This window comes from Ips typographus, linkage group LG4, assembly GCF_016097725.1.
Source record: "Ips typographus isolate SLU linkage group LG4, UJ_Ityp_2.0, whole genome shotgun sequence".
Taxonomy (NCBI): domain Eukaryota; kingdom Metazoa; phylum Arthropoda; class Insecta; order Coleoptera; family Curculionidae; genus Ips; species Ips typographus.
In genome coordinates, this window is record NC_138425.1 from 3,745,961 (window position 1) to 3,771,676 (window position 25,716).

General features: G+C 32.9%; 1 protein-coding gene across 2 annotated transcripts in view; it reads right to left on the reverse strand.

The window, feature by feature from the left end:
• The window catches only part of Nlg4 (Neuroligin 4), a 204,534-nt gene that overhangs the window by 132,723 nt on the left and 46,095 nt on the right, over nucleotides 1–25,716 (reverse strand). For both annotated transcript variants that reach the window (XM_081976990.1, XM_081976989.1), the window contains one exon: nucleotides 16,266–16,334. The gene's annotated coding sequence lies outside the window, so the exon portion shown is untranslated. The remainder of the gene's footprint in view (nucleotides 1–16,265; nucleotides 16,335–25,716) is intronic.

Sequence of the window (25,716 nt, forward strand, 5' to 3'; positions counted from 1 at the left end):
CGTGATATTTTACACTTGCTATGATCATCTCGACATTTTGGAATGAGTATAAGAAATATCAAGGCCTAATCAATAAGAACAATATATAAAATCAATCAAGGGAGTTTGGATATTTGTATTACAAAAATGCGACATGTCCAGCATTTGGACATGTCGCAAGAATGACCAACGAAAGATGGACCAAAAAGATCATAGAGTGGAGACCTAGGCAGGATGCGTTCAGGAACAGAGGTCGTCCGCCGACCCGGTGGACGGATGACATAAGAAGAGTAGCACCAAATTGGATCCAGGATGCCCAGGATCGAAATAGATGGAGATCGTTAACGGAGGCCTATGTTCAGCAGTGGACGAGACAGGCTGTTTGATGATGATGATGATGATTACAAAAATGTAAACAAAAAAATAAATTCACAACCTATTTCAAACTGAAATATTGTTGTTACACTTTTGTAGTAAAAATATACAAAACACGATTGCCCATCTAAAATTCATTTATTTTTATTTCGTCCAAACAAAACTTTGATATCAGAATGTTAATAAATCGAGGGATTCAAAGGGTTCCCATCCTATATCAACCTGCTATTTTAATAAAGGGCTTAAGCGGTTATTGATAAACATTTTGTAATCAAACTTTTGCTCTACATTGCAGACGTTTTATTTTCCACATTATTGACTGGAAGTTTTCCATAAAGCTTCATATTAAATCTGCCCAGTTTCTCGCTAAACGCTAATTATCGGTGATTTTCTTCAATCCGAGCTTAGAACCAGAAACTTCTCACACAAAGCCAAAACACTTTGAGAAGTTTACCAACTTCCGAGAACATCAAATCGAAGTTACGTTAGAAAAATAAACTTAAACACAAATTAATTAAATTACCACAAAAACACTTGCGGTCTGAGTCCTTAGTCTTTTGTAACGCAGCGAATGGACCCTTAGTATTCCGAAAACGACACAATACGCCCTAATGGCTGCCAAGGCTGTTTGCACGGCCTCGAGGAAATGTTTTCTTAAGAAATTGTCTCCCTTTTCACATATGTTTCGCCCTTAACGAATCACTCCAGTAGGTTTTCCTTTTCGCGAATATGTGACGCAGATGTGTCGAGTATCCCTTAGGCTATCAGGTGCTCGCGATTGTGCTTTAATATACTCAACGTATGTGAAAAGGTCTGTTGAGATTCTTTTCTATGCCTGAAACCTAATTATTGCTAAGAGATGTGATTTAGATAGGGATTTCAATCTGACTGAAATATTACTGAGGAAGTCTTATGGATGTAGTAAATATCCCTTTCTCAGTCTTTTTACCTTCTATAGGGTTTAGTGATAATATTTTAGTTTGTGGTTTCTATTTTGTGCTAGATGTATTGCATCGTGCATTGTGTGTCCCGTCTCTTTTAATCTGTAGAGATCATCCTCTAGGTCCTTATCCATCTCACCTGTCCTTCTAGCTATTTGGCCAAAGTAGCTGAGTTATCGTCTCTAGTTTGATTTGGTTTAATAGACACTTTTTGATTTTTTCTTCTGTTCTTGTAGGACAGAAGGATTTTATCTGTGTTCCACCTATGACACTTTTAGGATTCGTCTGTACACGCACTTCAATTATTTTTCGATCTGTTTCTTTTAGTGTCCACGTTTCAGCGGAGTAGTCAATTGGTTAGCATAACTTTCGCTCTTTTTGTAATGGTTTAATCTCTCCATATTTTTATGAGTTTAGTTTTTGCTGATCTGGCCTTTGTTAGTCTAAACTGCCTCTATCTTTGGTTATCAACGATCCCAGGTGTACAAACTTGTCCACCACATCATACCTACGTTTTTCATATTGAATATGTCATTGCATCAATCGATGATCAATGCTCTATTTTTAAACCTCTACTATAGTTCTCTAATTTTAAACTAAACATTTTAATTGGTTCTGTTACACTTTAAGGAATTGTTAGTCAAAAACTCGCTTTACAACTCCATGGATGTGCATCCTGTCACTTTTTGCCTTGTGACTCCTGAAGGAAGCTTCTGAGGGCAAAAACGCCTTAATATTGTCTTGTGGACTATGAAATTTTCTACAACTTTCATTATTTACTTTTTTTGTAGCTCCTAAAGTAATAAAGCTACAGTCGAAATAGAGTTGGTATTAAAAATGCAGTATGGTACATTCTGTCACTTTTTGCCGTTTTTGGTTTTGTCAAAGAATGCTACTTAAGTTTGAAAATCATAATATTACTGAAATATTTTATATTCATATAAGATATTTTAGAAACTTTTTTATATGAGCATACTCACTGTATTAGAACCATTCCTAAGGGGTGAATATTAACTGTAATAACACATTACAGGCGCCCCCATCTTTCACGTCGTCTAGCCGGATATAAGGAAACTTTCCGGGAATTTCCAGTATGCCCCTAAATTTATGGCTTTAAGTGCGTAAGAAAATATCCCTTTAATTTACGAGATAGTCGGCCTTTGCCCTTGTAATTCGGCATAGCGAGGACCAGAAAGGAATTTTGGTTCTTCTTTTGAATTCGTAATTCACATCTTTTACGCCATCAACATTGAATTTTACTACAAAAACTTATAAATTATGCGTTCTAAAATATGCTCGGTAACTTGTTAGTAAGCAGTAGCAATATAACATCATGTCGTGTCATCAATAACTGGTTCTTAGACTGTCGTTTATATTGAAACTTTCCTGATTTTATCAATAGACCATATCACCACTTTGAAAATTAGTGAAATTTGAATAATGCCCGATGACTGTTCTAAACTATTATTTTGACAGATTACGGATTATTTTTTACATTAATGACAGTGGTCACGTGACACTAAACCAGCACTTACTTAAGCAATCACGTGATTACTATAAAAATAAAGGTGATAAATCAGAAAAACCAGTTTTGCATATAATATGGCAAGAAAACTTTATTGAACTGCGATTTTGACACATTCTCGGCAAATATTGACAGTTTCGAATTTAGTGACAGTGTCACGTGACACTAGACCCAATCTTACTTAAACGGTCACGTGACCATTGTCAAAATAACTGTGGTAAAGCTGAAAACAATTTTGACGTTAGCGACAGTTGTCACGTGACACTAAGCCCGCATCTACTTATACAATCACGTAAAAACTGTCAAAATCAGTGTGGTAAAGCTGAATAATCAGTTTTGCATAGAATGTTGCAAGTAAACTCTTTTGAACTGCGAATTTGACAGATTCTCGCCCAATAATTGACTGTTTTGTTTTGAATGACAATTGTCACGTGACACTATACCCGTTGTTATTTAAACGGTCGCGTGACCATTGTCAAAATGACTGTGGTAAAGCTGAAAAACCAGTTTTGCATAGAATATGGCAAATAAACTCTTTAGAATTGCGATTTTGACATGTTCTAGGTCAATATTGACTGTTTTGACGTAAAGGAGAGTTGTCACGTAACACTAGATCTATTCTTACTTAAACAGTCACGTGATCATTGCCAAAATAACTGCGGTAAAGCTGAACAACAAGCTTAGCATAGAATATTGCAATTAAACTCTTTTGAACTGCGAACTTGACAGATTCTCGCCCAATAATTCACTGTTTTGTCATTATTGACAATTTTCACGTGACACTAGACCCGTTCTTATTTGAACTGTCACGTGACCATTGTCAAAATAACTGAGGTAAAGCTGAAAACCAATTTAGCATAGAATATTGCAAATAAAATGTTTTGAACTGCAATTTTGACAGATTTTCGGCCAATATTGACTGTTTTGACATGAATGACAGTTGTCGCGTCAGTAAACCCGTACTTACTTAACAAGTACATTAAATAGTAATTCGTCGCGGACCAGTCCATTAGAAGTTTGATGTTGGGCCTGATTAAACGATACCCTGCGGAAAGACTAATGACTTATTTAAGAGATGCAACGAGAGACAGGACTGTGTTCCAGCTCTGAAACCGCATACTAAACTAAGGTATATTTGAATTCTCGTTTCACTTCCGCTTCTTGCTGTTAAGTTAACTATTTCGCAACGTCAATCAAATTTCCATTAAGGCACAGTGAAAACCGTCGTTTTCAAAGTGCATTGTTTACAAGGGAAAATTAATGTTCGTATTACAGGTATCGTGAATTAATAAACACATTCCTAATACAGAGCGCACAAATTCAGTTTGGTAGGTATTAGGCGGAACCCGTCTGTTGTTCGAATTAATTTAATTCGGACATTCTGAATATCAAATGTTAATTCATGTCAATACCGTGCATGTTCAATAGCGATGCCCTAATAAATCTTCGGGGGATTTTAGATCGATATTTCATACGGCTTTCTTGAAACAAATGCCGTCATAAAGGGGGATTGACGGTGGAAAAGAGTTCTGACAATAAATGCACTTCCAGTGTGCAATTAAATCAAGTCACGTGTACGGCAACCCTTATAGAATAGGATTCGAAGCGGCCAGATGCAAACGGGAACGTGACAAGATCCTTAAGGTCCTTATCTATGAACAGATGCTAGCTTATTGCACTTTCATGTTCAGAATGTCCGAAATGGAATTTACATTTCGTCAATCTCCGATCGGTCAAGTTGCAGTTACTGCCGAGGAAGAAATATGTCTGGCAAATGCCAGTCGAGCATCCCAAGCTTTAAATTACTTATGAGAAATTTTCCCGACTTGATTATTGAAAACCTATCGTTATAGTGAAATATGCATGACGGCGTGTCAAATTCAGTGCTTAGATAGATGTCTGGCCTTATTAATAATAGAAAAGATCGGTTTCAGGGTAATACGTTTGTGACGTGTTCTCGACGGCAACGTTACCGCACCGGCAATGCAAAGGACAAGTGTGCTCTTGACGTGTCCCCGATATTTTTCCTCATATTGCCATTATATCGGATTTTGGTGCTAAAATTGCCAGGTCTTAGGGCCAACCCAGGCAGGAAGACGTTTAGTTTTTGGCATCGGGAAATTGTATTTTCGCTGTTTTGCTCTCGGTAGATAAAAAGATTTATTTTCAGATTCATTTCTCTTACACATGACAGTTATTGCTATCAGCATTGAAAATTCATTTTAATTATTTTAAAATTCAGATCTCTTAAAGTCAGTCAGAAACAAGCGACATTAATTTTTAAGGTATATGTAGATATGCCCCTCGTCAAATTTCGAGACATTTTGGAACTTAAATATGGAATTGTTTTATTCAAAATTTAAGAATTTTAATCAAATTCTTGTTTAAAGGGAGATTTCTGTAAGGGGACAATGGTTTTTATTCCCATACTCCATTAGCTATACCTACTGTCATTATATTATTGACAACCCTTGAATAAAATGCTCAAAAAAAGTGAAACACAATTTTTGACTTTGTAACTAAAGCCAGAGCGGGAAAAGGTATTAAAAGTGTTATTTTTAGATTTTTTGTTTATATCTCGAAAACTATGTCTTTTATATACCGACATACACACTTTATATTAATTAGTATTATTAAGTTTGATTGAACTTGCTACAAGTTTCAAGCAGTCAACTTTTTCGATATCTTCTATCTTCTATAGCTCTTGAACGGATTCCCAAACTATAATAATACTTTTTAAAATGTAGGTCGTCAGAAATGCAATGAAACGCCATTACAGTAAGTATTTTTGAAATCTGTGGGTTACGGCACTGAAATTTGATGTGTAACCAGTAAATTGACTTTAAAATCCAGAGACGTACTGTATTTTTTCCATAAACATCCTTTACTTCACTCAAAATGTGATAAATACCATAAAAAAGGATGGTTAGTTAAATCGCAATTAAACACTATATTTCAGTAAGTATTTTCGAAATCTGGATGTTACGGCACTGTGTAGGCACTGTGAAGTTTGCGGTGTAGGTAGTAAATTAACCTTAAAATCCAGAGACGTACTGCACTTTTTCCATAAACATCCTTTACTTCACCCAAGCGGTGATAAATACCATCAAAAAGAAAAAATTTCAGTTAAAACCCAATGAAACCCAATTTCAGTCAGTATTTTTTAAATCTGGGGGTTACGACCCTGAAATTTGCTGTAAATTGGCCATATAATCCAGGGTCGTATAGCATTTTTTCATAAACAACTCAACTACGATAAATACTTTTGAAAATGAAGGAAAGTCCGAGATTGCAATGAAAAGCTATTTTAGTCAGTATTTTCGAATTTTGGGAATTACTACCGACTTACCACTCTATACCAAATGAAAGCTGAACCAGTTCTTCGGTATATTGTATAATTTTCAAAAATTAGTAAGTATAATAAGAGCGGATATCTCGAAAACTATAAAAGCTATCGAAAAACTTGATTGTGTGAAGCTTTCAGCAAATTTAATTCAGCTTTTAGCACGCTACTGAACTTTTAAAAATAAGTTTTGAGACACCTTGCGTATCAAAGAAAAGTGTACATAAATAAATAAAGAATTACTACTTTATCTCATCACTTCGTCTAAAACTAAGCTTCTAACAACTCTAGACAACTATTAATATTGATAATGTTTGGTCAGCAATTAATTCTGCTTTCATTTGTCATTAAAAGCACAATTTGTTACCACTCCACTAATAGTCTAATGGTCGGTATAAATTTCACCAGTAGCATGACAAAAACAATATGGGATTTGTGTATAGTAGTTCGTCCGAGGACAAAGGGTTTAATAAACAATTTTCAATTAGAATACCACACACATAAAAATCTATATCCCACGGCTATTTTAAACATTAATCAAATATGCGTTTCAGATCCTTCATTCGCAATTTCAATCAATTTCATATGCCAAAACCGCGCGAAATTTGTATTTGTCTAACTTACAATAAAATGCGAAGTTGTATGTTTTAGAATGTTTGTTATGGGGTATACGTAGCAGTTGAAAGTATATCGGTGACGTAAGTTTCAACGAAATTAAATTAATAAATCGTATTAAAATAGATATAGAAGAAAAGTATAAAAAAATACAACTAATACTTTGCACAAAAATCGGGAAAGCAAAGGAACACTGAAGATCCTGTTAAAAGTGGTTTATAATAGAATATTCCAGAAGCTTCCAGAAAGACTTAGGAACAAGGAAAGCACTGTTTGCGATCATTGTTCTGCCACAAAAATGCTTAGACGTAAATCAAGATTTACACGTATGCTTTATAGATTACAGTAAAGCTTTTGATATTTTCAATTCAATTGTTCATAACAGACAACATTTCTGATATAAATAAGTTTCTTTATTAAATAATATGTTGCAAAGGCGATGCCCTCAAACTGATTGATAGTTTGGAGGTAATTGACCAACCCCAACACCATAGCTCTAGAATTACTTACAAAACGATACGCCAATAAAGAAGCAGTAATAAACTAGCATGTAAATAAACTGTTATTTAATTTACCTAACACTTCAAACCAATCAGGCATTCAATATTATCAACATTAAGGCATCATTGAAAAGCAACAGCTACCAGACGAAGGACCAAAATACGTACCTCAGAAACATAATTTCAAACCTGTACTATGGTTGAAAAGCAGTAATTCGAATAGAAGAGAGAACGTCATACGAAATAGGAATAGAAAGAGGTGTACGTCAAGAGTGTATATTTTCACCAATCTTCTTTAACCTGCACTCAGAAGATATAGTAAATAAAGCCTTTGATGAGCAGGACATAAGCATTGAAATTACCTGTGTGACAGTAAATGATCTAAGATACGCGGACGACACAGTTTTATGTGAGGCGCATATCATTGTAAAACAGCTTATCAGTAAGTAAGGTTGGACAGTTTTCTAACATTTTTTTAAAAAGTAAGCATTTTTCCATATTTTTTTAAGTTATGCTGGCATCCTTAAAATCTAACTCAAAAACTACAAAGCCCTTTTATATTATTCATACCGGCGATGCAGCGGCTTTTGTCAATGGCATGCTCTCAAAAAGTAATACATTCCAAGTGCGATATAATGCTCGTGGATATTTGCAGACACGGCGGCGTAGAGAAACGTGAGACATGTACCAAATTCAAATTGTGCATTGTGCAAAGCGCGAAAGCCGAGTCCGATATTCGGAATGCACTGCCACACTGCTAAAAATAAGTCTAAAATGTAGAACAACCTTAAAATGAGTAGCGACGAACGTTTGTGTATGTAAGAAAAGTGCCCTTGCTTTTCCTACGAAGACTGTGTTTTGTATGTGTGACAGTATTTTTATTGTATGACGATAACGCATCTTGACAAAAATATTTAAAAAACTGACATGTAAAATAGTGAAACGTAGTAATTTAAGCAGTTTCTGTTAGTTTTGACATTAGAATAAAGTGACATCAATTGAAATCCTTTACTGTCTTTGGAGTTAATAATAGCTCATCCACTGTAATGACAATTGCGATATGGTTCCTGCTTTAAGAGTTGATATCTTAATTTCAAAAGATCTACAATTACACTTTTACAGATATTAAACACTGATATCTACACACACCGGCAAAATTAGAGAAACGGTCAGTATTTAGTTTAGACTAAAAGAAAGTAAGGAATTTTCTGTGCTCTTTGAGACACCCTGTGGAGAGACCAACTGAGAATTGAAAACAGTTTATAACATCAAATTGTAGTTTTTTTCCCGTTATTTTCTTTTTTATTCCCTCTGATATCTCAATTATTAAATAAAATACAGGGTTTCGAAGAAAATGTGGATATTGATGATGAGGAAGAAACACCAAAATACCGGAAATAGAATGAAACAAATTCAAAACAAATCAAACTGACAGCCAGACTGAAGCTGACAGACAGAACTCTGAAAACGACAGGCCACTGACAGCAGCAAAATAAAATTGGCCTCAAACTTCAATAGTAAACAAATAGAAGAAACTCCAAAATTATGAAAACAACAAGGTAAGTCCCTAAGGAAGAAATTGAACCGTAACACAATGTAATGGCCTACTGAACCACATAACACTTACTGAACCTATTATGTATTATGTAACACACTGTTTGACTATACAAGGCTGTTATGTACTAGCAGCATTTTGAGCACATTACACTGCCCAATCTTGAATAATAACAATTTTTGAGGTTTGTTGCTTGAGACTCATTGGATAAATGATATTTTCTCGTAAACTTCTCTTCACATATTATAGAGATGTTTTCAGTATCAAATTAAATCGTTACAATCTACATATCGGAAGATTTAATATAACAAAGAACTGGAATTTTTGAAGTATGTTGCTATTTGCCCTGATCATTTTGAAACACTTGATAACCGACTAAATAAAAATAAGACGTAGTTGTTTCATTTTCTTGCATGGTTGTCGTGAAAGAAAATAACCCAATCTTCTTGGTTATTAATAAATGAAGTAATAGATTCAATTACCAATTTAAGCAAAAGATGTAATAGTGGATGGTTTTAAGAAGCAATGACACAATACAATGCACGCCGACTAAATAAAAAGTGAAAGAAATTTACCTAAAAACGTAAAAACAAATTTCCCACTCACTAATCATATGATCAGTAATGTTTTATTTAAAAAAGTTGTTTCTTCTTTAGACAAATTTTATTGTAATTTCAGGCGTCTGACGATGCAGCTATAAACTTCAGAATGAACTTTAAAGGGCTTTAATTATGTAGTTTCTGTGAAAGAGTTGAAAGAGACTGCAATTTACAACCCTCGACAAAGTACCTTAATGAAGCACATGATTTGAATAACGGCTTAATTAGGAAGGAATCCAATTTTTTCAAAATAATTGAACGAGGATATGTTAACTAGTTTGCAGTTTTATTGGTTAAGGTAATAAAACAGGCTTTTTTGATCAAAGTTAAATTGAAATGTTGCCAGGAGCAGTTCGAATACGTTGAATACTTTGTTGAAACATCACAAACTTTACTCTCAGCCGATAAAAAATGTATAATGTAACAAATATGTACTTCTCACTTTTAATACATAAATAACTATTATTGTCAGATAACATCAATATGATACCATTCAACTATAGTGGAATTTAAGGTTCCAAATATAAAATTTATGTATTATTATTATTATTATTACAAACTTTATTATTAACAATTCAGATAATGTAATTTGGACAAGAATCCAAATTTGACAGTTCTGACAGCTTCCAAAAGCTTTTAGAACACTCTAAAGGCTTCTAATTAATCTTCGACTAGTCTAGAAGCTCTCAAAAAATTTCAAGGCAGTCTAAAAGCTTCCGTATGCTTCTAAAGCAGTTTAAAAGCTTCCAAAAGTTCAAATTCACATGTCTTAAAAGCAGTCCAGAACCTCCAATGCTCCTAAAGTAGTCTAAAAAAATTTCAAAACACTACAGAAAGTTTTTCAAAATAGTCTAGAAGCTTCCAAAATCATTTAGAGCAGTCTAAAAGATTCCAAATGCTTTTCAACTAGCCTAGAAGCTCCCAGGAGATATTAAAGCAGTTTGGAAGCTTCCAAAAAAATTTGTGAACCGTAAAAGATTCCAAATGCCTCTAAAGCATTTCATAATCTTCAATATGCTGTTTAAACAGTCCAAAAACCTTCCGAATGCTCTTAAGTAGTTCAAAAAAATTTTTAAAGTTTTCAAAACAGTCTAGAATCTTCCGTGCTTCTAAAGCATTTTGAAAAAAAAATGTTGCATCTCTGAAAAAGTTTTGTGCTTTTTTAAAGCTTTTTATGCTTTTTTAAAGAAAATGATTTTGCTTTTTAAGCGACATTTTACAATTTTACAGTACTGTTCTGAGTTTTGACAGCTGTCAGGTTACACTATAAGCCTGTCATTAAACGTCATAGCTAGTTTAGTTCGTCAAAGTGGTTCAGGTTTTTCCAACCGCCACGAATTAAAAGCTTCTTGAGCTTTTCGATGTTGCCAAAATGACTGGATCACGAGTTTTATCTTTGGCAATGTTGATTTGAATGTAATTTTCAAGATTTTCCACGTGGAGAATGAAGAAAATTTTCTTTTCTTATATAGATTCATAAATATCCGTTTTATGCGAACAGGTTTTACTAAAAAATTCTCCCAGGTTTAAATTATTCATGTAGTTCTAGTGATATTGTTTTAAACCGAAACAATCAGAATGCCATAATGTGTTATTACAGATTAACCGGAAGCATAATCTATGCTGGCAATTTTGTCAAAACTGATTTATAGAAATGGGTTTATAAATGCAAATTGAGTTGACGGTTTCTGATTATACTACCTCAGGGAGTCATATTCAAAGAAGGATTTCTTTGTAACTCTTTCCGATGCCCCGTCGGCCTGTCTTGGCTTTTCTGATGAAATGCGTAATAAAATATGACTTAACTTGCCCAGAAGGCCTATTTACGAAGCAGCCTAGCAACGTCTGAAAAAGGGACTGGGAAATATATGTGGAATTATATGGCGGTAGGGGCCTGTAAAATATGATTTATTGCGGTAGCAGATCAATGTGTCCGCAACCTATTGTTTAAAAAAAAGATTTACGATTTTTAATATAAAATATCGATCCGGTTCATATAGATTGTATTAAATTGTACGTGGCGTATAAGCGTTGCAGTTAAATTACCAAAACGTTTTACAGGAATTTTATTTCTCTCGCTCTAATATCGCCTGTTAGCGGTCCCACGGGAGCACGCAGGGCTTAAATGATAAAAGCGTAACGATAATAGCCGAATGGCTTTAAAGCAGATTTTCAAATCGTCATGCCGGTTAGTGGCCTGATGTTTTGGTTAAATTTATGCCTTGCCGTTCGAATGCAGGCGGAACAATAGCTATTGAAAAAAATGGTCTTCAAAAAGAAAAAGCTGGAATTTATTAGAGTTAAAATTGGATTATTAAAAGAAGACCTACAAGAAATCGCTTCCTCCTTAATTGAAATGGGACGGAGCAGATCTGAATTTCATTTTGACGCATTCATTTATCATTATGACAAAAGCGACGGGTTATTTCGACTGATTAGTCTTAGAGTGGATAGCTGCAAAAATGTGACCTTTATGCAAAACCTGAAATAGCTTTAATCAAGCGTAGTTGCAGGTAATTTACACAATGACGCAATCACTTAGTTTGATTAACTATGCAGTTATTTTTTAAAAGCTGTAATTTGCCAAAAACTGCAGTTTTTTGGCACTTTGCATAACCAAGCAATTCCACGCTTTTACGCTGCAGAATCGACATTTGGAGCTCCAAACCACAATTCTATTGTAATGATATATTAAAAAAGTTCTCAATGTTCCGCTTCAATTAAACTTTCACGCCGTTTCAACCAACTTTGTAGATTTATTTATCCGCGTTTTAAACTCGGTGATACGACTGAACTTTAAACCTGCCGGATCTGTATAATTTTTTGTACATCAAAAATGGTTTCCGTTTTGTTTCGGTTTGAAAAAATTTGAATTACGAGAGGGATTTTATTTGTATCAGTATTGGTTAAATGTATGTACTTTAGTAACGCATCCCAAAAGTGTAATAATTGTATATTCTACGATCATGTAATGATAGCTATTCATAAGGATAGCCATTACATGTGAGTAGAATACGATACTTTTTCTGCCATCACATCACACAAAATAGTTCACTCTTGTTCCTAATTCTATTTTTTCTTTAATCGACAAAACAGGCGGCAGGATATGGCACAAATGACCATCTGCAAACACCTTTTGTTACTATCAAAATATTAGAAAATCCATATTTGGGCTTTCCATGAGGTATTCTGGTTTGAAGGCAATACAAAATATCCAATGTTATTTTTCACTTTCACAAAAGAGTTTCTAGAGTTCCATTGGCTCGATTTTGACAGTTATGCCATAGCTGTCAATTAACGAAAATTTTCAAAATTTAAGAAAATATTGTCGTCAAACTTAGACAAAACTATACATTTTGCAAGGACTGGATTTGGTACAAACGTGACGTCAGTGACAATTTAGGACTTAGTTTTGTGTCAAGTGACAACTGTGTGACAAGTGATTTTGGGGTTACAAAACCATTTAACATTCGTTGTTTATAATTGGGACGCAACTGGCAGTTCAAGACCTTGCTTTGTGTCACGTGACAACTGTCAAATAAGCAAAATGTTTTCTTGATAATTAGCTGTTTGGATAAATATAGTTGATAAGACTGTTCGTAAGTCATTTCGTGGTTTCGATTTTGAAACTATTTAGGACATCAACTGTTTGTGCGTATAATTGTCAAAAATGTAAAAACTTTTATACAAGTACTTTTTGATACAAACTTTCAATTAATATCCCAAGCTTTCAGAGTTACGTAGAAAAACATTTAAAAACTGGGTGTTTGCGATTTATTACTCGTTGAAATTTGGTAATTAGTCGTAAAAATAGACTGTACAACTCGGACAGATTGTCCATATTGGCGACATTCTCAAACCGCTCGTGCGATAGGGACATCATATTCACCCTTGTTGTAGAATTATATTGCGCCCATTTATAACAAGCGTTTAACACATCTGTCATATTTTTGTTTAACAAAACATTTTAAAATATACATTTTTAACTTCTCTTTTAGGTGCCTGTCCGTTTCGAAGATTGGCAATTTTCAGAATGATCTTTACTTTTGAGACATTGATGACATAGACTCCAGTATATCCACATTTCAAAGGCTTTCAGTCTCCTCATGTAAATTGCCTTCATCTTTCATGCCTCCATCCCATAGTTTAGTACAGATAGCAGCAAGCAGATAGAGAGCAAGATGGTAATCTCATCAGTCGTATTTTTAGCTGAAATTTTCAATTTCTACCGCAGAAAAGCCTCTTCATTCTTTCAAATGTGCTTCTGGCCTATTCTATTCTGATTCGTACTTCTTGGGAGCTACCATTATTTTCATTAATTGTTGTGCCTAGATATTCGTATTCTCTTACTCTTTCAATAGGGTTATTCTTCACATATATCCAGCGAATGTCTTGGGGTGTTTGTGTTATCAGCTTGTTTTTCCTTATTTTCAGTGATAGTCCATATTTTTCACTATTGACTGTGACTATTCTATTAGTTAGCGTCAGTAGATCTTTATGTGTTCTAGCTAAAATAATGTGTCGTCCGCGCATCTTCAATTATTTACTGTTCCACCGTTTTATTAATTTTTTTTTTTAAGTCTTGCTCATTAAGTGCTTTATTTTTTATACCTTCTGAGTACGTGTTGAAGTATACATTCTTGACGTACACCTCTTTGTATTTCTTTTTCTGATATTATGTCCTACACTTACTGAGTGGTTTTACAATGTAGATTACACATGTGTGTACGTGTTCTATAGCTAAAAGAACTGCGTCGTCCGCGTATCTATGATTATTTACTGTCACATCGCTATTTTAATGCCTATATCCTGCTCATGAAGTGCTCTTTTTACTATATCTTCTGAGTACAGGGAAAGGCTGGGGATTGGTAAAAGTATACACTTTGGTATTTTTTTTCTTCTGACTGTTATGTCCATAGTACACGTTTGAAATTATTCTTATGTCTCTGAGGTACTAATGTTTCGATGAGTTGGTTGTGTTTTACTTTATAAAAAGCTTTAATGTAGTCTACAGAACATTTTGAGCGCAAATATTCTATTATGGGCCATTTTTAACAGAATTTTGTGTGACATTAGGCTTATTGAGTTGGAAGAGTTATTATAAAGGTTGATAGCAACCATTTATTTGGTATTATTTCTGTTCTGTTAACTGTACTGACTAATTCTAACATAATATTAATCTCTGGCAATTGGTCTGGTTCTGCTGCTTTGTTCTTTAGCACATTTATATTACTTTAATTGTTCGGACCCAATTTCCTTTCTATATTTTCAAATTAGTTTCCCGTCTTTCATCTCTTTATTTTTTTAAAATATTTAGAAAATCTGTCTTGTTTCACTTTAAAACTTCACCAATCAATCTGTTTACATATCCGTCGTCTAATCCCCTAAAACTAAATTAACTATTTCGATAGGCCGAAGCTTAAGAATTGCAAATCCTATCTAGATAATTGCCGATCGGTTGTGCCAAAGTTTTGAGTAGAAACTTTCGTTATCCGAACCGCAAAGCCGGCGGCCATCGTAAAACATCCGATTTTCCCTTTAAAGGGTTACGTCGCCATTATCAAATCATGTCCGGCGATATTTAGTAAACTTGAACTATAAATTACGCTACGCTAGCTGCAGGTTAACTAGGATAGTTCGCGATAACAGTGGACAATTCCCACATGGCTATGCAACTGCTTGGTAATTGCTTATTTAAAGTTTCAGGTCTAGTTAAGGAAACTTTCATAAGAGGATCTCGTCCAAGCTGCAGTTAAGGTGACTAGATGTTACTGTGCCATAAAGTTTTCTTTCGCAAATGAGGTATACACGTAACTTACTACAAACTAAAATTTACCTTCCAGCAAGTTGTAACTAAACAAATTAAAAGCAACAAAAGTAGGTCAATAGTTAACGATTAACTAGGCTGGCACGCCATTAAAATTCGCTTCAAAATTAATTAGAACTAGTAGTCAAATCAATCCGGAACAAATTACGTTATACAAAAAGAGCTTTAGTCAAAGAGAGGCGGTTTGAAACTGTATTTATTAATATCTGGCCTCGTTTATGGTTCGATTTCGGTAATTTGTTGTTTGGTTAATCGTTTGATCATGCGCCCTTTTGTTGTCTTAATTAAATTGGTAGGATAACGGCGGTCGGAATTGACTTTGAAATTAACAGATTCAATCTACGTTAAATTCAAATTCAAATACGCAATCTAAGCTGGTGTTGTTCCAATAATTGCTAGTTACATCTATGATTACTACTACTTGCAAAAAACCTCAAACTTCATATATTGAATCTTAGTTTAGTTGAGATGAAATGTGTAGGTACTGGATCCATCCTGGATAGCGCATACCTGATATACAGAGTGTTTACGTGATCAGTCACATGACTGATGAATTCTATTCTTTATAAATCACTCTGCATTTGGCAATTAGTTGCTTTCAGAAAAACTGTTGATAATAATTCTGAAAGCATCTGGCATAGTTAAAAAAACTATTGATAATATTTATTCCACGATCTTAATTGAAAATCTCAGAGAAATACAAATTAAGGAGAGTTTTTTAAAATCTAATTATTAAGAAATTAAGTCATCTTCTATTTATAATTTTAGTAGGGAGTAAAATCGCAATTATTTTCATTGCTGTAATAGTATTTGAAAAAACACTGCTAAAAATATACTTAGTTTTATCCAATTAAAACCATGTTTTAGTCTAATTGCCTTACAGTTTTGAACATACTTTTAAATGATATTTTAAAATTGGATTTGTGTCGGTCAAATCGCTCGTTAAAACCTTACAGTCTCAATAGTCAGTTAACCAAATAATAAAATAACTATTTCTAAAAATTACCTTTATCATAATCTGCACATCAAAAGCATTCTATGCGGCTTCTGCAATATAAGCCCCACGTTATTGAATCTGAAACAAAAATTGACATTGTACGCATTGACGGTCGATTAATTTTACCGGGTTTATGATTAATATCGCAGTATGAACTGCACACAGGCCCAAAACCATTGAATATTTATAAACATGGCAGGTTCACAAAGCAATAACTTTTTTATACAAAAATTGGATTTGATATTTTTTTTAGTAGAACTATAAAAAACGATATTCTGCTAAAAATGTAGGAGCGCAATAAAATTAGTTCCAGTAATTACTGTGTAATGTCTTTAAAATAATGTTCTTAAGCACGTTAATTATTAAAACTTAATTACGTTAAGGTTAACTAGGATACTTACTTAAGCACGTTAATTATTAAAAACTATGGTTGTAAAAAGTGAAACAATACAATTAAAAAAAAAAACAATTAATTTGAAAATTAATTACTTAATTTGACTTTCAGCTGAATTTTGCTCTCAAAGAAAGAAAGTGTAACGGTCAGAAGAAGAAATACCTTATTGAATCTGACAGGGTAACAACATCCGTCTACCTTAATTTAAAAAAAGATCAACAAGAAAGCGATTAATCACCCCTTGTTTCAAATTTTAATTAAAATCTTCATGTTTTCGGTTGGATTAAAAGAGCAATGTGCGGTGGCCAAAAAGGTTAAGAAACATGCAACATACAACCTGTGAATTAAAAAAATCTTTCTGACAATATAATCTGCTAGAAATTGGTATGGACGTGTAGAAAATTACGACCAAAATGAGAGAATACCACACCACCATTACTTTCAACAGATAATAGATACTATTATCCACAATAGAAATACGATCGTAAAACCAGCAGGACCGTATTTCAAAAAATGAAAGTGACGATGGTTTCGCAAAGACAAAACGTCTGAAAAACTGATTACGCCAGGGTTTTTAATGAGCATTAAGAGTGGCTGAAAAGAATTGTCATGAATTTTGATCTGGGACCAATATTAACGTCACAAAAAATTGAAACGTAAAATAAAAAAAAAATCATTTTTTTCAAAATATCTTAAAACCAAAAAAACAATGTTTTCTAAATGCCATTTTATTAAGGCCATAATTAGCAACTTTTCTTTAATTTAACCAAATTTGTATCTATAACCGTTTTCAAGATTCCCATAGTGGCCCTCCTTATCCTAGACACACTATATCTGAAAATCAATCAAAAAATACAGCTTTAGTTTGACGACCTATGTCCACTAATAATTTTTGCTAATTTAAGTGCAAATCATAATAGTTTCAACAAAACCCAAATAGATTGGTTTTGTGTTTATTCTATGACCAAAGCAAAACCATTCAGGGATCAATACAATGGTTTTGAATTACTCAATCATTAAACCATTGTGTATGCTAAAATCAAATATTATTGTATTTTCGCCACTTGTGCCATCTATATTATGAAATATACTCATTACAGATTAATAATTAATATAATAATTGCATATTCAACAACCATGTTACAGGTAATAAATGATGAATGACGGTATCATACTCCAAACCTGATATATTGCCAAGGGATGTGCTAATTATGGAATTTAATTCCTTAATGACAGGCTATTTATTCTAGTACCCTATCAATTAGCCCCTTGTTTGTCCTATAAATAATTTATTTGTACCCGTCAAAGAAACCACCCACTTACATTCTATTAACGTGGCAATATTGAAACCCATTCACTCTAAGAGTGTAGCTCTAGATTCTCCTGTTTTAAAGCAATAACAATATTAATTAATTGCTTTTCATGCAGCTGAAATTTCGCAATAAAGTAATCTTACTTACCGACGTGAGAAAGCTAGTCGGTAAATTGCACTTCCCAATGCTAATATCCGCATCTTCCGATATATGAAAAGCGCGGTGGAAATTAAATTGCACTAGCGAGGCCTGTGTTCTATAAATCACTTTGAAGCTCATATTAAGCGGGAATTGATTTCCTCTAGTTCCCTCTCTCTACTCATAGAATCGTCTCCAAGTCGACTAAAAACTTGAGAAGTTACGATATCAAAGCCTTTGCCTTGTAAATGTACCCTCGGGCAATGCTACACCTCGTTGTGCATACGTCCTTTGTTGCGCATCATTTCAGTGAAGTTGCTTAAGAAATTTATAGGGTAGTGCACAGGGTTTTGCTTGAGACTTCCCGGTCATCTTTTGTGTTTTTAGGTCTGAGTTATGCGTGCTTAGAATCGTCCCACCAGATTTATTCGCAATATTCCATTTTTCATCTTGGCTTTGTTTGCTTTTTATGTTTCTCTTTTAACGGAATTCCCTTTGTTGGATCTAAAAATGCCGCAAAAAGTCTTCGTCGGAATAAAGATATATGGGCCTGTATTTAATGGATGTTGTTTGTTGAGCTGTTGGATAAATATTTATATGAAACTAGTATCAAACCTTCTTCAGTTGCTTAAAGCTTCAGTTCAGTTTGACATTTCTAGTGTTCAATTACTATTATTATTGTTTGAAGTTATTTGATATTACTATTTAAATTCAATTAAAAAAAAAACAGTAATTCTAATAAAGTGAGAGTGTCAACATGAAGTTAATCACATGATTTGTTACGTTGAACTTACTTACTTTTAATCAAACTGTCCGAGAATTAATCAAACAGCACGTATAATTTGTCGTACACTTTGGAACCTCAAACTTTGTTTCAATTTTAACAAATTAAAACAAATTTAGAAATGGAAAATTGTCAAAAATTAATTTTTTGAGAAAATGTCAAAGAGAATTTAAAAATTTGTAAGAGAATTTAGTTTTTTATAGTAAATTTTTGCTTTACAACTGTTCAAGTCAACTGAAGAAACTAAAATTCACATCATAAGACTGGAAAAGTGTCTTGAAAGTCCAATTCTCAGTCAACAAGACAAAAACAGTAAATTTTGCAGTTTTTGAGTATAATTTTACTGTACCGGTATTGAAGTTCAAGTCAAAACACTTGAAAAGTGATATTGATCCAATTGTCTAAAATAGACATTCTACGGAATATTTACATAGAACACGTGCGGAACATAGTTCGTACGTTATTTGGCCTTCAGTCCCATTTACTTTTATTGGGAGTTTGCACTTTTAGTATAGTTTTATTACAGGCTATTACATGTTATTTTACACCATCACAAATAAACTGCGCGCCATCCTAACCGAAAACGTAATTTTTCGGTGTCATTTTAAAACTTCGCCATTTTGAAACAACCCAAGAGATTTTGATACAGTTTGGATCTCATATTTAGCTTGATTTATTGGCTTTTGACTGATGGGAAAAACTTTGACTTTAATAGACTACAACTGTACTATACAGGGTAGGAAAGAAAAGCGTGCAAAAAAGTTGAATTTTTAAGCAGTCGCTATTTTACAAGTGTTGCTTACGTCCATATCTCCTTTTTAGCCGTTTTCCCAATTAACGTCCTGTGTCCTAAGAAATGTCAAGAGTTTACTATCTAATAGATGTTAAAAGTTTCCGTTTCAAGTAAAAAACTGCCTACAACATTGCAAATGTTAAAGCGATGAAGGTCTGGAGTTTTTTAATATCAAATTTAGTAAATCCTGCCCTATTATAATAATTAATGTAGACTGAGTGATTGACCCAGTATATTTTTCCTATCAAATCTATCTGATGGGAACGTAGACTGCTTACGAACGACTATTATTTAAGACATGCGGTAAATCCTAAAACTTTCCATATAAATCCAACTTTAGTAATCGTGGTGGAAAAAGTTTTGATTTATAAGAACTCTACTGAAGCTGACCATATAATATTTGCTGTCGGTAAAGTGCATGAAACCTAAATTGAAAGGATTTCGATTGTCACTCAATCAAGCAACCTTTGAAAACTATAGAATAAAAACAGTATAATTTCCTGATCGATGCCAGCCAGTTGAACGAATATCCTATACGACTCAAATATTTGAAATTGAAACGAATAAACAGACGCGGATTCAATTCCGAGCCGGAACCGTTATCGATAGGAAAAACTTCCTTTTCAATAACAGGAAAGGGAGTTTTTTTCCACATACGGAGCATTAAAAATTAATCTGAAATTCTTCGGCTGGTTTTTCTCCTGACTGTGGGGCAAAGTTGAAATTTAATATTAAAACTGAATCAGTTTGCTCGTGAAAGATGCAAATATTGGGCGGGAGTGATTCATTTGCATTTTAAATTCAGGAATAATAAAGGGTTTTTCGAAGAGTGATAAATGTAGGCGTAAATATCTCTCAATTTTGTTTGGCACTGATGAAAAAAGTTTCGGTTGTGAGAATCGTTATGAAAAATTCCTAACGATTGTACCAAAAAATTTTGTTTGTATTTTCGACGGCTACGTCTGCTTTCACATTTACATCTCGGCGGTTTTAAACGGGTTGCAGATGGTTTTGTTACTTTTAGAGAAATTTACGATTAATTGTAAAAATTGGATACAATCCAGTTTTGCTGACAGGTCGTAGTTTTTATACTGTAATTAACATGAACTCGACCAAATGTTACTCAATGTGGAATGTTTTATCTGGTATTATTTTCGGTTTATTTTTAAAAAATTTGTTGATATACTCGGCTAATTTAGTAACATTCTGACTTTCTTTTTGAAACTTTTGTCTGTCAATGTTCAATTCAATGTTTATTTTATTTTCTTTAAAGGCGGACCTACATGAAACTAACTTCTTCCCTAAAACATAACTCCATACTTCATAATGGACTCAAAGTTAGCAAAGTACAATATTCTATAAATTCAGATAATTAGAGACAACTCGAATTCTCGTTTAACCTACCGAACCTACCAAAATCCATTAATCTGAAAATCCATTAGTCTAAAATTTTATAAGAAAAAATGGTGTGAAAGTTTACTCCTGTTTTCCAGTAATTAAATTATAACCAGAAGGTTACTTTCTGGCCTCGAATAGTCAAAAGTCCTGTCTGGAAGTCTTCCTCCAGACTCTGAGTTGTCATATTAATACTATAAGCATTATTGACCGATTAGTAACTTGAAAAATTAATTTTGTTTACTTTGATGGTCATTAGAATAGAGTCTAATCTCTAATTCTAGTCTGAGATAAGATACGTTTAAATCACATGGTTTACATAAGCCACAAACGATCTCTTTAAAAAATAGCAGTTGCATAACATGCTTGTTGATGATACACATTTATTCATAAGACGGCACTGTAATAACGTTGATTGCAGAAAATCCGGGGTTTTCTTGAACTCGGGGATTTAGAGTTGCAGAGGAAAAAGGGGAGCGGGGAACTCGTAACACAATTTATTTTCCAAGTTCATTTTGGATCATTCTATTTCTTTTTTGGGCAACTTTATTAAAAAGCTACTTGCCTTAATCAATTTATTTTATTTGAAAGAGGAAAATTTAATTTTATATCGTCTGTGTCTGTCGTTAAAATGGTTATTTTCTATCAGCAAACACTGCTTAATTAAGTATTTTTTCAATTTAATATTGAAATACATATTCATAAAAAAATTGTTTATATTTAATAACAGTTTTACTATCTGAAATCAGAAATTTCAACATTTTATACATTAAAAGTGTTTTTAGATATTTGAAATATTTATTTTTAATTACAAAGTGAGTTTTTTGGGATATTAATTTTGAGTTAAGAAAAATATTCGATTTTTGTAATATTTATAGGCAGTTTTAAAAACACTAAGCTTTCTTATAAAAACCAATATTGTATTGTTTATTAAATTCCTTTTAACTTCTACGTTGTATCCAATTTTACTTTAAACAAACTTTAATAATTAGAATTATTAAATTTTCCTTCGAAATTCAGGATAAAAGGAAGCTCATTAATTTCGACTAATTTTTGTTTGCTACACAGAAACTTGGCTTGCTACATTATTTATCAAAACGGATATGTATGAAAAGGAAAAAAGGAAGAACGTAAAGGAACCCTTGAGTGTATGCTATGAAAAAGATAAACATGAAATACGAAAAAATTCGCTAAGTTGCTCGGGGAACGCGGATCCGGCAAGGATATCCGATAAAATGGATAAAATTACTTTTGGGCTTAGCTTGTGCCTTAAATTTCTTTATGAAAGGAACGAGTCTTATTAGAAATGCTGGCAACTTTTAGACTGTGGTTAGTTTAATTATACCACAAATGTAAATGGCTTTATTACCATTCTGTCATTTAATTCTGGAAATTTTTATCATGTTATCAATTCAAATTAAATTATACCTGGAGACCTAAAATGCTTTGAGGAGGATTGATTGAGTTTTAAAAATCTAAATACATCCACCACCTTGTAGAATCAAGAATAAATATCGATTAAAGTCAGAACTTAATTTTAATTTTTTCTGGATTTCCTACAGATTTCAAACACAATTTTTAAAGTATTCAAATAATGATTTTTTTTGTCTTTTTGGGCAGACTTAGCGAGCAGTTTAGCAGGTGTGACATGGTATCTTTTTTCTAGATCACTCTGTATAATAGTATGTTAGTGGACAAGATGTCCGCCTATAAATCAATGTTGATGTGTTCCAGCATTTTTTTCCAAACCTACCAGAAAAGTCATTAATATGCAGCTTTGTATAAATGTTATATCCGAAAATCGAACTGGATAATATTATTTTTGGCTGGCTAATTCAATAATATCAAAGCAAGCAGATCGAATATACGTGGTAATTCGGACCAGTAATTGCTAATTCGAATACCATATTCGAATTGCAACTGTAAGTAATTTTCATCAGTTCATTCGAGTTTCACGCGTATTGCCATAATATTCATGCGTATTCTGAAAGCCTATTTACTAACCGGAGACAAATCAGCCTGAAAATTGGTACAATATGAGAATTACTTTTTGATTAAACAAAAATAGGTCAGTAATCATGAGGATGGTTTACGCATAATAATTTCTAGAAGATTTTTCTCCTTGTATTTTTTAATTTTTAATATTTGTAAATACACATCGAAGTTATCCGGCCTGTTCAGTTTTCAGGGTTTTATCTATTTTAATAATTAACAAATATTAAATTCTTATGAACTATTCAGTTAATCTAATAATTGTAAACTAACTGAACTATAAAACATAAATAAACATAATTTATCTGTCTCTGTCCAGTCAAGTATATGTATGTCATATGTCATACATTGACATTATTATTTACCTAGGTCAATAATATTTCCTTTCTTGTTGTGTTTGTGCCAGACTCTAGAACTAGAGATTAGACTCTATTTTTGACCTAGTTGAACAATGACCATTGAGGTAGAGAAAATCAATTTCTCAAGAAACTAATCGGTCAATAATAGTACGTCATGTTAGTAGTGGAAAAAAATTATTAAAGTAATATAAAAAATTACTATTTACTACCCTACTATTAATAAAACGTTCTGAACACGATGAATTCATAACTACACGATAGGTATCGTAAAATTCTAATTTAATTCTAACCTATTAATAACAATGTGGGTTGAAAGAACAACAAAAGTATATTACTTTTCTTAGTGATTTTTAAATAGCCGACTTTCATGCTAACTATAATTATGATAAATTACAGTTATTATTTTTAACCCGGAAACTTATTACGCCCTAATCACTAGCTGTAAGATTACACGCAATAGTTCTTTAGCCTACAAATGACCAGTTTAAGTTTAACGGTAACCGCCCAATATCTTTTCAAAGCACTTTAATAGAAAAGAAAAATAGACCCTAATTACCATTACGTGTTGTTTTTACGTTCATGTAGGAGTTCTGTTTTTGGCTTTTTTTGATTCCAAAAAAATATATGTAAAGGGTGTCAAAGATAAGATTACAGTGACGTCAAATCTACGATTGACACTACACAACTTTGTGTTGACATTACTTAAATTACTTTTTTTTTGCACGGACAATCGATCAAATTTACACATTTTATATTAAAACCAAAAACTTTACAGCATTTTTATCATTGATAGACTTGAATCCTTGTCCTGCAAACTATTGCAGAATTAACGGCGTAAACCAATTTATTTGCCTGGTTGTGGTGAATTCTAAGATGGTGAATTGAAAGACTCGATATTTTGCATGTTCAGGCTGATTTAAGAAAAACTCATTTTAGTCAATTTAAGTTACTCTACTACAAGTTACTACTACAGTTAATCTATTCAACCAAACATGTCAACTTTGTCATATTATACTGGTTTTCATAGATAATTTTTCCAAAAATTTTAATTTAATCTCTTAGGACATTTGAAAACTTTTCCCAATTACGAATATGTTGTCATCTCTTCTCCTTGACTAATATTCTTTCGCAATTCAATAATGTTTACTTTAATTCGCCTTTTCGATTGGATTAACGATGTACGATAGAAAAATTAATTATTTTTTATTTGTTTAGCTTTACTTATTTTTATTTAAATTATAAAAATATTTCTGTTTATTCCCCCGGTATATTGAAACCCAGAAGGATTTTTGAAGTAGATATTTATTTTAATAGCAAATATTTTTTAATGGTTTATAATATCACACTTATTTGTATGTACCCATTATTCCTGGGACACATTATTTGTCAAAACAAATTTACGCAACTTTCAAATATAGTTTAGCACAACATATTTTTGTCCAAAAGTTATTATTATTAATTTAGTATGTTATTTATGCACATATTATCACCGGGTTTAATTCCATCTTTGATAATACTATGTCCAATTAAAAATGCATGTATTAAAATAACAATAATGTATATTTTGCATACAATACGGTTTATCAAAACGTTTCATATTAATTTAGAATATACGCGAAATCACAAAAAACGATGAAAAACAAAATATTCATAAAGTCACAATCTAAAACAACATTTTCAATTAGTTGCAAATTTATGAACCATAAAATCAGTTGTGCCAATTAGTGAGACGTATTTTTCTGCTCCTAAATTTAAATTACGAATTAAATCGCACTCAAACGTTCACATTTTTTTAAGCTCTATAAAAGCGTAATCAAAAATAATCAACCAGGTCACAGCTAAATATTCATGAACCTGCCTGCACAAATTCCTGCATAATTTCACCGACAACAACGGGGAGAATAGTCAATAAACGAGGCGTTAAATGTTTGGTTTTCGTTTTCAGATGACTGGGGACACATTGTCGAATACCGTTTCACTTGACGTTGCTCACTTGTTCCAAAAAAAAGTAATTATTAAAATAATAATTTTTAGAGGAAAAGAGAACGAGGAGCCCCATTTCGATGCAAATTATCCTGGCTGACCTAATTGTGATTCACAGGCTGCAGCGTCCTCTGCGATAACAGCAGAAATTACATTCATTTTGCCTGTATTTCAGGGACGCTCTGATGAATTACGGTCAGTTTTTGGGGCTTTTTATTTTTCCCTTCCCGGGAAACACATCCAAATTACAAAATTGGTTTTCAGCAAAAAAACGCCGCCTTGCTTTTATTACGAGGCTGAACACTAAAC